The sequence below is a fragment of the Schistocerca serialis genome, chromosome 1 (genome assembly GCF_023864345.2).
Source record: "Schistocerca serialis cubense isolate TAMUIC-IGC-003099 chromosome 1, iqSchSeri2.2, whole genome shotgun sequence".
Taxonomy (NCBI): Eukaryota; Metazoa; Arthropoda; class Insecta; order Orthoptera; family Acrididae; genus Schistocerca; species Schistocerca serialis.
In genome coordinates, this window is record NC_064638.1 from 946,475,543 (window position 1) to 946,491,667 (window position 16,125).

The window sequence follows — 16,125 nt, forward strand, 5'->3', positions numbered from 1 at the left end:
GTAATACCACATACCCGAACTTCATATGTCACTCACCTATTAAGTGGTATATGAAGTAGCACCATGCCTCACCATTCAGATAATGTCAAATAATACCAATTTTTTAAGATATCTAACTATGAAAAAACTGATGTAATAATATTGTGAATGGTGATTGAATCAGCATGGATACTATCATTACCAAACATATACACAAATTACCTTAAACATAATTTATGTCTCTTTACCTAAACATGCTATTAACCATTGGATAATCAAGTCTCTGAATGGGCTAGCAACCAAAATGGTTTTATGTGAAATAGATGCCCCATGTTAGTCTTTGTACACACAGCACTGAAGATTAGAATATGTTATAACTTTCCTTTTCTTCACACATACACACAGCCACAGTCGTTACTATACTTGCATCAGGTTGGCACAGCTGGATTCTTGTGTCCAAGGCAGTCTTTGCATGACTGTATACCTTCCATACTCGTGAGTATACAGCCAGTAATGCTGTATCATGTCAAAATGTTCAAACAAAAGTCCCAATGTATTAGTTCTCAATATTTTGTGATCATTATATAGAAACCCTTCCCTGGATCACCATTTGTCTACTGTGTTTAGATTTCAAGTGAGACTTATCAAGGCAACAACACAAATGCTTTAATATGTATTAAAACAGCTGGATACTCCCATATATTAATTGATAATAAACAAATTATTTTAATTTTGAGAAAATTTCTGTGCATTGCACAAGTTATTCTTGATACTAATGGACAAAGTAAACAATCAGTTCTGGCTTTCACATTCGTACAAAGGAGCATTGTGATCCAGAGAAAGGAATCTTTACAGTTAGACCATTTGGGGGGGACGGGGATCCATGGTTTAGGCAGCAGTTGAGAAATACGAGAATGGGATACATTTCTCAACTGGTACAGAAAGGTGGAGCAGGGGCCCATTGTGTCAGTAAGGGAGTAAAGGCAACAGGAGTGATGCAGAAATGGCCAAGATAGGTGTTGATGGTTGTGAGAGGTCATGAATGAGAGAAAATACTCATAAAAATGCATAAATACATGCAGAAACTCACACAGATATGTAAAATATGGACAAATACATAAAAATATGCACACATTTTTTGTTAAAAATGTGCAGATACATGGTAGAAAAGGAATGATGAGGTATAGAAGTGTGTGTTGCAATAAGGGAAAAAGGGGGGGGGGGGCGAAGATCACAAGGTCATGTGGCATGGATAGGTGTGGAAAATAAAATGCTAAAGTATGTCAGGATGAGGGATGAAGTGGGATCAGTAGGAATAAATAAAATTATAGCTGTCAGAGGATAACCCTTAGCTCTACACCCAAAAGCTGGACTTGTCAAAGACCTACTCTCCTTCTCCCGATCCCTGCAGTGAAAGCACTTCTTTTCCAGCAATCCCTCCAACCAAAACCAACCAAATTACCTCACTGAATCCTGCCTCTTCACATTCATACCACCATCCAACTGTGATCCCCCCTCCATCTGACCACCATCTGGTCACCTTCCAGGAATTCCTTATCTCCACCTTAACTTCCCTATCCTTCCCCATGGTCTCTTCCTCAGAACACCAACCCTTCAGTAGAAAAAAGAATAGCCATTCACAACCTCAAAACAAATCCAGACCTAATCATCCTATCTGCATACAAACATTCCACAACTGATGTTATGAATCACAGTGACTACCTAGCAGAAGGTGTCTGTCAATTGTCTGACTCCTCCACCTATAAACTCTGCCAGAGTGATACCAGACATCCAACAAAACCTCCCCTGCCTAAAGCTTTAGGCCCTTTCTACAATCTCTCCCCAAAATTCATTTCACTCCTCACCCACATGACACCCCGCACACCCACCTTCTACATGATCCCCAAAATCCATAAACTCAACAGGCCTGAATGCCCTATTGTGGCTGGCTATTGAGCCCACACTGAAAGAACTTCAGCCCTCATTGGCCAACACCTTCAACCAACTGCCTGTTATCTAGCCTCCAACATCAAAAATACCATTGAGTTCCTTCACTGCCTCTCCACCATCCTCACCCTTTTACCTCTTGGATTCCTGGTTATCATTGTTGACACCATCTCCCTGTACACCAACATCCCTCATTCCCATGGTCTTACCACTACTGAACACCACCTTGCCCAACGTCCTTCAGACTCCAAACCCACTACCTCATTCTCCTCATATACTTTACTGACTGTATCCTAACTGACAACTATTCTTTTGAAGGAAAGGTATACATACAAATTCGCGCCACAGCCATGGGCACCCTCATGGCTCCCTCCTATGCCAACCTGCTTATGGGCCATCTAGAGGAGACCTTCCTAGCCTCCCAAAACGCCAAACCTGGTTCATATTCATTGATGATATCTTCATGATCTGGACTCAGGGCCAAGACACCCTATCTTCGTTCCTTCACAACCTCAACACCTTCTCTCCCATCTGCTTCACCTGGTCCTCCTCAACCCAGTGTGCCGCCTTCCTAGACGTTGACCTCTTCTCTGATGGCTCCATCCACATCACTGTCCACTTTAAACCTGCCAACCGCCAACAGTACATGTATTTCAACAACTGGCATCTCTTTCACACCAGAAGATCCCTCCCATAGAGCCTAGCCACCTGGTGACAGTGTATCTGCTCCCTTGATCACTATGCTGAGGGTCTCATCAAATCCTTCACAGACAAGCACTATCCTTCAGACCTAGTCTATAAATAGATCTCCCAGGCCATTTCCCCTCACACCCCCAATCTTCCCAAACCCGCAAGCACCAGCCACAAAAGAGTGCCCTCCTCGTCACCCAGAACCACCTCAGACTGTAACAACTGAACCACATCCTTCATCAGGGCGTTGATTATTTATGATCATGCCCTGAAATGGGGGACATTCTACCAGAGGTACTTTCCACCCCTTCTAAAGTGGTGTTCCATCACCTTCTCTAACCTCCACAACATCCTAGTCTGTCCCTATGCCACTCCCAATCCCAACCCCTTGCCACAAAGATCATATCCCCACGAGAGACCCAGATGTGTGACTTGCCCAATCCATGCACCCAGCAGTTACTATTGCAATCCTGTTTAGATTTATCCTATCCCATCAGGGGCTGAGTCACCTCTGAAAGCAGCCATGTCATTTACCAGCTCTGCTGCAATCATTGCACAGCTTTCTGTATTGGTATGACTAACCAATCTTGTTCCACCAGGATGAATGGCCACACCCAAACTGTGGCCAAGAGCAAAGTAGACCACTTTGTGGCACAACATGCAACTGAAGATTTGAATGGCTGCTTCACTACTCAGGCCATTTGGATCCTCCCCTCCACCACCAGCTTTTCTGAACTTCACAGTTGGGAGTTATCCTTACAACACATTTGGATCCTCCCCTCCACCACCATAATTATCCTGGCCTCAACAGATTCCACCCCACTCTGTCCTATCATCTCCTACCCTTCTCATCTCCCACCTTCTTTGCTCGCCACCCTCTGCCAGTGCACCTGATTTTAAATTGTAAGAAATTTCCAGTGCAGATGTGGACTTGGACCACAATTTATTGGTTATGAACTCTAGATTAAAACATAAGAAATTGCAAAAAAAAAAGTAGGAAATTAAGGAGATGAGACTTGGTTAAGTTGAAAGAACCAGATGCTTTAGCAAGTTTCAGAGAGAGTATTGGGCAACAGTTGGCAAGAACAGGGGAAAGGAATGCAGTAGAAGAAGAATGGGTAGCTTTAAGTGATGAAATAGTGAAGGCAGATAGGTAGAAAGACAAGGCCTGGTAGTTACCCTCAGATAACACAGGAGATACAGATATTAAATTTAATGAATGAAAAGAGAAAATACAAGGTGTACAAGTTTGCTTCCGCCATTTGCCGATAGGTGGCGACAACGGTAAGTAGTGGTCGAAAGAAACAGATCGCAGACGTCAGGCAGTTAGCTTGGATCTCAGTCAACATAACCTCATTCAAACATTAGTCGATTTGTGTCTGCAACATAAAGTTGTTCTTGATTGAAAATGTCAGTTTACGAGCCTAATTCTCATCATTTGCAGTAGGTGTTACTGTTTTGTTTCAATATGAAGAAAACAGCGGCTGAGTCTCATCGAAAGCTCTCAAGTACATTTGCTAAGGATGCTGTTAGTGAAAGAACATGTCGTGAGTGGTTTCAACGCTTCAAGAATGGTGATAGAGAGAATAGTGGTGAAAGAGAGAATATTTTCGAAGATGCAGAATTGGAGACATTACTGAGTGAAGACTCGCGTCAAACTCAAGAAGAATTATCATGATTAGTGTGAATGACACAATAAGCCATTTCAAAATGTCTCAAGGCTATAGGCATGATTCAGAAAGAAGGTACTTGAGTCCTGTGTGAGCTGAAACCAAGAGATGTTGAACAGTGTTTGTGTGTTTGTGAACAGTTGCTTCAGAGGCAAAAATGGAAGGGTTTTCTATATTGCATTGTGACTGGGGATGAAAAATGGGTTCATTACAATAACCCTAAATGCAAAAAATCATGGGGATATCCTGGGCATGCTTCTACATTGACAGCCAAACCGAGTATTCATGGCTCATGCTCTGCATTTGGTGAGACCAACTCGGCATTTTGTACTGTGAGGTGTTAAAACCAAGTGAAACAATCACAGGTTCTCGTTATCAAACGCAATTAATGCGTCTGAGCATAGCATTAAAAGACAAATGGCCACAATACAGTGAGAGGCACGATAAACTGATTTTGCAACACAACAACACTTGACCCCGCATTGCAAAAGAGGTCAAATCGTACTTGGAAACATTAACATGGGAAGTCCTACCCCACCTGCCGTGTTCTCCAGACATTGCTCCCTCTGACTATCATCTGTTTAGATCAATGGCACATGACCTGGCTGACCAACACTTCCGATCTCATGAAGAAGACACAAATTGGATTGATTCTTGGAGTGCTTCAAAAGATGAACAATTTTTTCAACACAGGATTCCTACACTGCCAAAAGATGGGATAAAGTAGCGGCCAGCAATGGAAAATACTTTGAATGATACATTTTAACCAATTTGTTTCATTAAACCCTCAAATGTTGGGGAAAAAATGGCGGAAGCAAAGCTGTACACATTGTATAAAAATGCAGTGATGAAGCAGGCAAAAGGGAACACAAATGTCTAAAAAATGAGACTGATGGGAGGTGCAAAATGGCTAAGCAGGAGGAATGACTAGAGGACAAATGTAAGGATTTAGAAGCATATTTCATCTATAGGAAAATTAAAGAGGCCTTTGGAGGAAAGAGAAGCAGCTGTGTGAATATCAAGAGATCAGTAGAAAAACCAGTACTAAGCAAAGAAGGGAAAGCAGAAAGGTAGAAGGAGTATATAAAGGTTCTATACAAGGGGGATGAACTTGAAGGCAACATTACAGAAATGGAAGAGGACATAGAAGAAGGTGACATGGGAGGTATGGCACTGAGAGAAGAATTTGGAAGAGCACTGAAAGATCTAAGTCAAAAAAAGGCACCAAGAGTACTACTACTACTACTACTACATGACATTCTGCCAGAACTACTGATATCCTTTGGAGAGCCAGCCGTGACAAAACTTTTCCATATGGTGTGCAAGATGTATGAGACTGGCAAAATATCCTCAGACTTCATGAAGGATGTAATAATTCCAAGTCCAAACAAATTAGTTGCTGACAGGTGTGAAAATTATCAAACTATCAGTTTAATTAATCATGGTTGCAAAATACTAACACAAATTCTTTACAGAAGAATGTAAAAATTGGTAGAAGCCAACTTCAGGGAAGATCAGTTTGGACTCTGGAGAAATGTAGGAACAAGCACGGCAATACTGACCCATAACTTATCTTAGAAGATAGATTAAGAAGAGGCAAACATATATTTATAGCATCTGTAGACTTACAGAAAGCTATGTTGACTGGAATACTCTTTTTCGAAATTCTGGAGGTAGCAGGGGCAAAAAACAGGGAACAAAAGGCTATTTACATCTTGTACAGAAACCGCATGGCAATTATAAGATCCGTGTGGCACCTGAAAGGGAGCAGTGGTTGAGAAAGGAGTGAGACCGGGTTGTAGCCTATCCCCAAGGTTATTAAATATCCGCTATAAGTAAGTAGTAAAAGAAACCAAAGAAAAATTTGGAGTAGAAATTGAAGTTCAGGGAAGAAATAAAACCTTTAAAACTTTGAGGTTTGCTAATGACACTGTAATCCTGCCAGAAACAGCAAAGGACTTGGAAGATCAGTTAAAGCAGTAGATGAATTCCGTTATTTGGGCAGCAAAATAGCTGATGATGGATGAAGTGCAGAGGATGTAAAATGTAGATTGGCATTGGCAAGAAAAGTGTTTCTGAAGGAGAGAAATTTGTTAACATCAAATATAAAATTAAGCATTAGGAAGTCTTTTCTGAAGGTATTTGTCTGGGTTGTAGCCATTTACGAAAGAGAAACATGGACAATAAACAGTTTCAATGATAATATAATCTTTTGAAATGTGCTACCACAGAAGAATGCTGAAGTGGTGATCCCATGTAACTAATGAGAAGGTACTAAATAGAATTGGGGAGACAAGTAATTATTGGCACATCTTGATTAAAAGAAGGGATTGCCTGATAGGATACATTCTGAGATATCAAGGAATCACCAATTTAGTATTGGAGGAAAGTGAGGGGGGGGGGGGGGGGACTAAAAATCATAGAGGGAGACCAAGAGATGAATACAGTAAGCAGATTCAGAAGGATGTAGGTCACAATAATTATTCTGAGATGAAGAGTTTTGAACAGGATAGAGTAGCATGGAGAAATGCATCAAACCAGTCTTCTTAAGACTAGAATGACAATAATATATGAGGAACCCACAGAAAAAATGGGGCATGTAGATACAATTAGGAAATGAGTTTGTGGCACATTATGATGGCTAGTCATTGGTAATATCAGGTAGTTAAAAGTCTTTTCACAGAAGGAATGGGGCAAGTCCAAGGTTAGCTTCCAGTGTTCACATTACACCTGTTAGGTCAGTTGGGTGGCGATTACAAAGATGATCAATTTAGTTTCTTACTCTGTGTTGTTTCCTTACAGTAAAAGTGTAATAGTAGTTGTAGTCGTCTTAGGATTTTCAAAATGTGAGGGTCATTACGAGACCAAGAGTAACCATCTGTTAACCAGTCGGTTAAAAAGAGAAAACTTTAGAGCAGAATGAATAATATTTGTAGGGACATTAGGACAATGTCTCAAAAGTTAGGTAGATACTGAAAATGCTCACTGCTTGAGTATTTCAAAAAAGTAAAAACACCATGAAAAGAACACCTTATCAACAACATTAATTTGTAAAATAACTGAAATAATCACTCTTCCTATTTAACCAGCTTAATATATATGACATTATTTGCTTGTAGAAGGCCTTGGCATCATGATTCCAATGCCAGAGATTGCTTTCTCTAACACACTGTAAGAATCAAATGGTTCAAATGGCTCTGAGCACTATGGGACTTAACATCTGAGGTCATCAGTCCCCTACAACTTAGAACTACTTAAACCTAACTAACCTACGGAGATCACACACATCCATGCCCGAGGCAGGATTCGAACCTGCAACCGTAGCAGTCGCGCGGTTCCAGACTGAAGCGTCTAGAACCGCTCGGCCACAACGGCCGGCCACTGTAAGAATCAAGTAAAATGATACAATGAGTAAAATTCCTATTGCCAAAGGGCCTTCATTGCTTTACATCAAATAACAAATCACAGATTGCAGAGTATATAGGCAAGTACAAAGGGTACTGGAACAACGCCCAAAGGCAAAAGAGGCATGCATGCACATAGGCCTTGCAAACTATCCTAAGAGAAGGAGGCACCATTTTAAACCACACAGTTGAATTTAAAGGAAGAAAGATCCACTATGACACAAGAAAACAGGGATAATTTACCTTCCAGAACACCTATCAATGAAAAAATGACATGAGTTACATAAAAAAACTCAAACTTTCTGTTGCATATGGGATATACCTAGGGTTACCATCCATCCTGATACAATGGGATCATCACTGTTATGGACCTTCTTGTCCCAACATTCCAACAAGAACCAATTTTGTCCCAATTTTGCAAAATACTGTTACAAGTTTGGCTCAAGTACTGAAGTAGTGCCTTCTGTTAGTGCAACATGTAAAAGCAGCCTCAGTTAGCTTTAATTATGTCAACAAGTTTATGTTGACAAGGTCACCTCACAGACAATTACTAACATGCACTCATTGTTCATGTGCGACATTTACAAAGAATCGTCTTATCAGATTTGCTATTCAAATGGGGACTGCCTGATTCTTCCGCATGGCACTGGTATTTTCTCAAATGATGGTGCTAGATCTAGAAGGTGTTTGCATTGTTGATACAGGATATGCAACATGCAACATTGTCTCACAGACATCACTGTGGAAATAGTATTTTGCTGATGTCAGCCTAGTGGGTTGATAAAATAAATCAAGGACTGTGGAATCAATTTTACACTGCCAGTTTAACTACAAGCTGACTTGCACAGAGTTTTATAAATATGTAAAAGGAAAAGAGACTTGCTGAAAAAGGTGAAATCTTCTGAAAATTATGGTGTACCAACTGCTCCTGCTGCAACAAGTTCCATGAAATTGTGTTCTAAATAAAAAGGAATTGTATTTATAAAAAATTTTATGTCATTCCTACACTCCCATCTCAGTGTCTTGATGATGTCCCAACTATAAAGGGTGTTCAAAAAGTTTTGAACAGTCAGCTATAATTTTTTTTATTTTTTGCAGGAGGAGAATGAAATTTTTTGTGAACTTACTTGGAACATTTAGCTATACATTGAGTCTACTCAATGTAGTCTCCATCAGCTGTGATGCATCTGGCCCAACATTCTTTCCATGATGTAAATGCACTTTGGTAAAATTCTGGGGATTGACTTTTACACCATTCTTGACACAGGAAATACGGTCTTTCTCACTATCAAATGTTTTACCGCACAGGTGGGCCTTCAGACGACCAAAGATGTAAAAATCAGATGGCGCCAAGTCCAGACTGTAGGGAGGATGAAGAACAATTTTCCAACCCATTTTCCTGTTTTCTCCTGTGTCATAAGGGCTGTATGAGGTTTGGCATTGTCATGGTGTTGTCTGATGAGCTGCCCCTGAAGCTGTGGTCTGTGGGTCTTGATGACACATTGCAGCTTGTCCAATGACAAACAGTAATGGTCCCAATTAATTGTGGAGCCAGGTTCCAAAAAGTCAATGAAAATGACACCACACTGATCCCAGAAGAAGGAGGTCATCACCTTTTAGACTGCTGTTCGTGAAAGTCTTCGTTTCTTCTTCCGAGGGAAACCCAGATGACACTACCCTATCAACTGGATTTTGCTCTCAGGCTTCAGACAAAAACAACCATCTTTCATCCTGAGTAATGACGCTGTCAAAACACTGTTTCCACTCTTCAGTAAAGGTCTTCATGAGGCCCTTGCACTCATTCTTCCCCATCGTTTTCATTTCTCTTGTCAATAATCTAGGCACCCAATGTGCACAGATTTTTCTGTACCATAGTGACTGTACCAGTGATACCACACTACTCACAGACAAATGAGGCATCTCAGCAAGCTGTCATGTCATCACACATCTGTGATTTTGGATGATTTGATCAATGGTCTCCTTATTCACATCACTCACTGCCGTCAACAGTCTACCGCATCTTGGATTGTCCAGTAGAGATCAATCACCTTCTTTAAACCTCTACAACCACTGCTGAATACTGCTACAATCCACTGTGTTCTGCCCGTAAAAAGGGAGCAACTTCCTGTGAATCACTGTGGCAGAGTCATCGTTGGTCTTGAACTCCATCACCGACCATTATCGCAACCTGACATCTACTTTATGTTGAATTATGGCTCACCTGTAAATAAAAGAAAATACTTTTATATACTAACTTATAGCTAAATGTTCCAAGTATGTTCACAAAAAATGTCATTCTCCTCCTGCAAAAAATAAAAAAGTTAGAGACGACTCTGCAGAAGTTTTTGAATATACTTTGTAGATATGGCAAACCTAGACATACTGGAAAATATTTAACAGAAAATTCAACTTATGATTGGGACCTGTGTACTGATACTGGCTCAACATGTGAGAAAGTTCAAGCAGAATTAAAAGGTTTGAATGTAATGCTTTGAAATATCTCTGAAAAAGAAAAGTTAGAAATTACAAATCAAATCAAAGTATTTAGCGTGGAAGACCAGGTTCATATGCCAAGGTTGTTAAATTTCATTGTAAGTGTACAGCAAATCAAAGAAGTCAAAAGATGGAGGAAAATGAAGCAGTATACATGGACTATTTAAAAAAAGGAAAAAAAAGTAGCCTACTCTTGCGAAGTATCATCAGTAATGATGCTTATTACAAGTGTCAACTGTGGTTTTACAACTACAAACTTCATCAAATGTCCAAGAGTGATGCAATATTTTATACTTACACTTAGGATGTAGGGAGTAAATGAGAGAATGAATTCGTTAGTTTTTTGTACAATTATGTGACTGAAATCCATGATTAAAAAATAAGGGTTCTTGTAATATTCTGTGATTTGTGCTCAGGACAGAATAACAACTGTGCAGTGTGTTTATATTTATTTATTTATTTATTTATTTACTGTTCCGTGGGACCACATTAAGGAGAAGTCTCCATGGTCATGGAACGAGTCAATACATGAAATTATAACATGACTGTAGAAACAGATAAAATGAAATATAAGAAACATATTCAGGTGACACGACGTTAGTTTAAATAAAGAAAATCAAGAATGTAACACTGGAATTTGCTTAATTTTTTAGCTCTTCCAGGAGCTCCTCGACAGAATAGAAGGAGTGAGCCATTAGGAAACTCTTCAGTTTAGACTTAAAAGCATTTGGGCTACTGATAAGATTTTAGATTTCTTGTGGTAGCTTATTGAAAATGGATGCAGCAGAATACTGCACTCCTTTCTGCACAAGAGTCAAGGAAGTGCATTCCACATGCAGATTTGATTTCTGCCTAGTATTAACTGAGTGAAAGCTGCTAACTCTTGGGAATAAGCTAATATTGCTAACAACAAACGACATTAAAGAAAATATATACTGTGAGGGCAATGTCAAAATTCCCAGACTATTGAATAGGGGTCAACAAGAGGTTTTCGAACTTACACCACACATAGCTCGAACAGCCCGTTTTTGAGCCAAAAATACCCTTTTTGAATCAGAAGAATTACCCCAAAAAATAATACCATATGGCATAAGCGTATGAAAATATGCGAAGTAGACTACTTTTCGTGTTGAAATGTCACTTATTCCAGATACTGTTCTAATGGTAAATAAAGCGGCATTTAGTTTCTGAACAAGATCCTGAACATGGGCTTTCCACAACAGCTTACTATCTATCCATACGCCTAGGAACTTGAACTGTTCCGTCTCGCTTATAACATGCCCATTCTGTCTGATTAAAATACCAGTTCTTGTTGAATTGTAAGTTAGAAACTGTAAAAACTGAGTCTTACTGTGGTTTAGCATCAAATTATTTTCCACAAGCCACGAACTTATTTCATGAACTACATTATTTGACAATGTTTCAATATTACACACAAGATCCTTCACTACCAAGCTGGTGTCATCAGCAAACAGAAATATTTTTGAATCACCTGTAATACTAGAAGGCATATCATTTATATAAATAAGAAACAGCAGTGGCCCCAGCACCGATCCTTGTGGAACGCCCCATTTAACAGTGCCCCATTGGGACTGAACATCATTACCACTCTCAATATTGCGGAGAATTACCTTCTGCTTTCTGTCCTTAAAGTAAGAGGCAAACCAATTGTAAGCTACTCCCCTTACTCCATAATGTTCCAACTTCTGCAGTAACATTTTGTGGTCAACACAGTCAAAGGCCTTCGTTAAATCAAAGAAAACACCTAACGTTCGCAACCTTTTATTTAATCCATCCAAAACCTCACAGAGAAAAGAGACTATAGCATTTTCAGTTGTTAAGCCATTTCTAAAACCAAACTGTACATTTGACAGCAAATTATGTGAATTTAAATGCTGCAGTAACCTTGTATATACAACCCTCTCGATAACTTTAGCAAACACCGATGGCATAGAAATAGGTCTATAATTATCAACATTATCCCTGTCTCCCTTTTTATAAAGTGGCTTCACTACCGAGTACTTTAATCAGTCAGGAAACCGACCACTCCGAAAGGAAAAGTTACAGATATGGCTAAGTACTGGGCTAACATACATGTAACAATACTTCAGTATTCTGCTAGATACCCCGTCATATCCATGAGAGTTCTTGGTCTTTAGTGATTTAATTATTAACTCAATCTTCCTCTTGTCAGTATCATGGAGGAGCATTTCAGATAACAGTCTCGGAACACTGTTTTCTACGAGCGCTATATGATTCCCTGTTGGGACTGGGTTTCTATTTAGTTCACCTGCTATATTCAGAAAGTGATTATTAGATACTGTACATATATGTGACTTATCAGTAACATTCCCTCTACGCACTGATTTCCTCGACCTGTCTCTGCAGACCAGCCACTTCCTTTACGACTGACCATATGGTTTTAATTTTATCCTGAGACTTAGCTATTCTATCTGCATACCACATACTTTTTGCCTTCCTAATAACTTTTTTAAGCACCTTACAATACTGTTTATAATGGGCTGCTGCATTTAGATTTTGACTGTTTCTAACGTTTTGATATAATTGCCACTTTGTTCTACAAGATATTATTTACCTTTATTCAGCCACTGAGGCTGTCTGTTTGTGCTAGTACCCTGTTTTGAACGTTCTAACGGAAAGCAACTTTCAAAGAGCACGAGAAAAGTCTTGAGGAAAGCATTATATTTATTGTCTACTGTATCAGCACTATAAACATCTTGCCACTCTTGTTCCTTGATAAGGTTTACAAAAGTCTCTACAGCAACTGGATCAGCTTTCCTAAAAAGTTGGTAACTATATTTAACATGTGTTGCAGCACAAAAATCTTTTAGACTTAAAATTTGTGCATCATGATCTGAAAGGCCATTCACCATTTTGCTAACAGAATGCCCTTCTAGTAATGACGAATGAACAAAAATATTGTCTATGGTTGTTCTACTGTTCCCTTGCACTCTCGTTGGAAAAAATACGGTTTGCATAAGATTATATGAATTAAGGAGGTCTACCAGCATCCTCTTCCTTGCACAATCACTTATACAATTTATATTGAAATCACCACATATAACTAACTTTTTGTATTTCCTATAAAGTGAACCAAGAACCTCCTCTAGCTTTAGCAAAAATGTTATGAAATCGGAGTCTGGGGATCTATAAATAACAACAGTAAGAAGTTTAGCTCCACTAAATTTAGCCACACCTGCACAACATTCAAACACCTTTTCAGTGCAGTACTTTGAAACATCAATTGACTCAAATGGGATACCGTTTTTCACATACATGGCTACTCCCCCACACCGCAAAGAGCGCCTAGAAAAGCTGCCAGCCAACCTGTATCCTGGTAAAGGAAGCCTCTGAATTATCTCCTTATTTAAGAAGTGTTCAGATATACCAATAATTTCAGAGTCAACATCTATAAGCAGTTCACTAACTTTATCTACTAGTACTTTACCTAACTTTATCTTCACTACATTGTCCATATGTTTTTACATCTTCACTACATCAACCATAGATAGTTCCAAAATAATATTTCCAATAAAAGGACACTCTTAATGAAACATGATAAAAACTTTAGCTCAATAAAGCAGAAAACTATTGCAGAGTTACCAAATGACTGGATTAAGGATTTTGGAACCACAAGAGTGAATTAAAGGCCTTACAAAGTCATTCATGTTCAACAATATATTATACAAGATAGGACTATGATTTGAAAAGCCTGTTACAAACCGAAGATTTTTTTTTTCTTACCTGAGTATCAACTGCAGCAACCTGATGAATTCTTAAATTCTTATGCCCACATTGAACATGTAATGATATGTGTTTTGTAAGGTAAATCAAGAATCTAGAAAGTGATGGACTTACCATGTTCTTCTTTTGCATGTATTGTCTTTTATATGATATAATTTCAATTGTTATTTTTTCTAAGGTACTTCGTCTACAGTCATTAAATTTGGCTTGATAATTGTATTGGTTACACTTGACTGGAGCATTTTAAGTATTTTTTGTAATCTTGAAAGTTTAAATTTCCTCTCCTTAATAATTTACTAAATGTGATTTCCCCTGTTCCTTTGTTGGGCTCTTCATAAATCATTTTATGAAACTTTCTTACAAACTATCAACCTTAGGCTCCTCTCTGTGTTACTTATTCTTGCCAAATAGAAGTAGGCAGACTGGAAGTAATAAGAGTATATATATTTGCACTTTCTATGCTGATTCAACAATATTTGCCAAGTGATTCTACTGTAGGAAGTTTTTGAATGAGCCAGCAGTCTTGATCCTTCCCTTGATGTCATCCATCAAGTCACTCAGATGTTAAACCCTAGAACTGCTATGATGAGTTTTCAATGACAAGGAAATGAAATGATAAATTGAGAACTGTTTATTCCCTTGTTATGTCTCTTTCATACGAGTGTAGCTTTCAGACTGATAGTAGGTTTAATATAATTTCTTTTGCTAAGACTAAACCCATTCAGTTATCATGGATACAAATCATATACAAAAATGTTTTCTCAAACAGTGTGTTTCTTACAACTGCTCTTATGCAGTGATCAGCCAGAACATTAGACCGCCTACCTAATAGCCGGTATGTCAACCTTTGGCATATAACATTGACAGCATGTCATGACATGGAAGTAATGAGGCCTTGGCAGCTCACTGGAGGGAGTCAACACCTTATCTGCACACACAAGTTACCTAATTCCAGGGATGGGGTGGGGGTGAAGAGCTCTCTCTGATGCTATGTGCCATCTTCAATCACAACCCACAGATTGGGTTCAGATCTGGCAAGTCAGGGGGCCAGCAAATCAGCTGGAATTCACCACTGTGTTACTCAGACCATTCCATCACATTCATGACATGGTGCACTATCTTGTTGCAAAATACCACTGGCAGTGGGAAACATGATTTAGTAAATGGTCTGCAACCTGTTTATGGTACACCATGGCTGTCATGGTGCCTTGCACATGATCCACTGGACCAATGGATGCCCACTGAGTGTTTCCCAAGGTATAACAGAGATGGCACCAGCTTGTTCCCATCCCACAGTACAAATGTCAAGGAGCTGTGCCCCTGGAAGATGATGGATTCACGCCCTCTCGTTGGCATGATGAAGAACATATTGGAATTCATTAGACTGTGCAACACCCTGACAATGCACCAACATCTAGTGCCAATTGTCACATGCCCATTTCAGTTATAGTTGCCAATGTTGTAGTGTTAACATTCACACATGCATGGGTCATTGGCTGTGTAGGCCCATCTTTAGGAGTGTTTGGTGCACCGTGCACTCAGGCACACTTGTCCTCTGACCAGGATGTTAGTTTTGCCACAGTTTACTGATTATTCTGTTTTACTAGTCTCCCCAGCCTACAACATCTGTTATACGTAATGAGAGATTGCCAGCCAACTCCACGACATCTGGATGTGGTTTCACCCAGGTCTCGCCACGTGTTGAAGACACTCACCGGAGCACTCCTCAAACATCTGACAAGTTGTCCAGTTTCTGAAATGCTTATGCTGAGCCTCTGGGCCATCACAATCTACCTTCAGTCAAACTCATACAGATTGTGTACCTTCCCCATTCTACACACAGAAAGCACACTCTCTGATACTACATGCACTCTGTGTGTGTGTGTGTGTGTGTGTGACTAACAGTCATTCCTCACCAGGTGACGCTATTGCCTGGATGGGTTTATATTGATAGTAGGTCAGTGATCATAATGTTCTGCCAGATCAGTGTAATATCTTTAATAAACCAAATTTCATTTAAACGAGATGAAATATATCACAGTTGGCTTCTTTTGTAACTTCTAGAGCAACTTATAATAGACAGGTTTAAATGATGAAAGAAATTATATGTACTGAAAATTTAATTTATCTTTATCATTACATATGATAAGCTTAAAACAATAGCAGATTTTACTGAC

The 16,125-nt window shown here is 39.3% G+C and overlaps 1 protein-coding gene across 1 annotated transcript in view; it reads left to right on the forward strand.

The window, feature by feature from the left end:
- LOC126412595 (venom serine protease-like) overlaps nt 1-16,125 on the forward strand; it is a 306,758-nt gene that overhangs the window by 290,430 nt on the left and 203 nt on the right. The window lies entirely within an intron of this gene.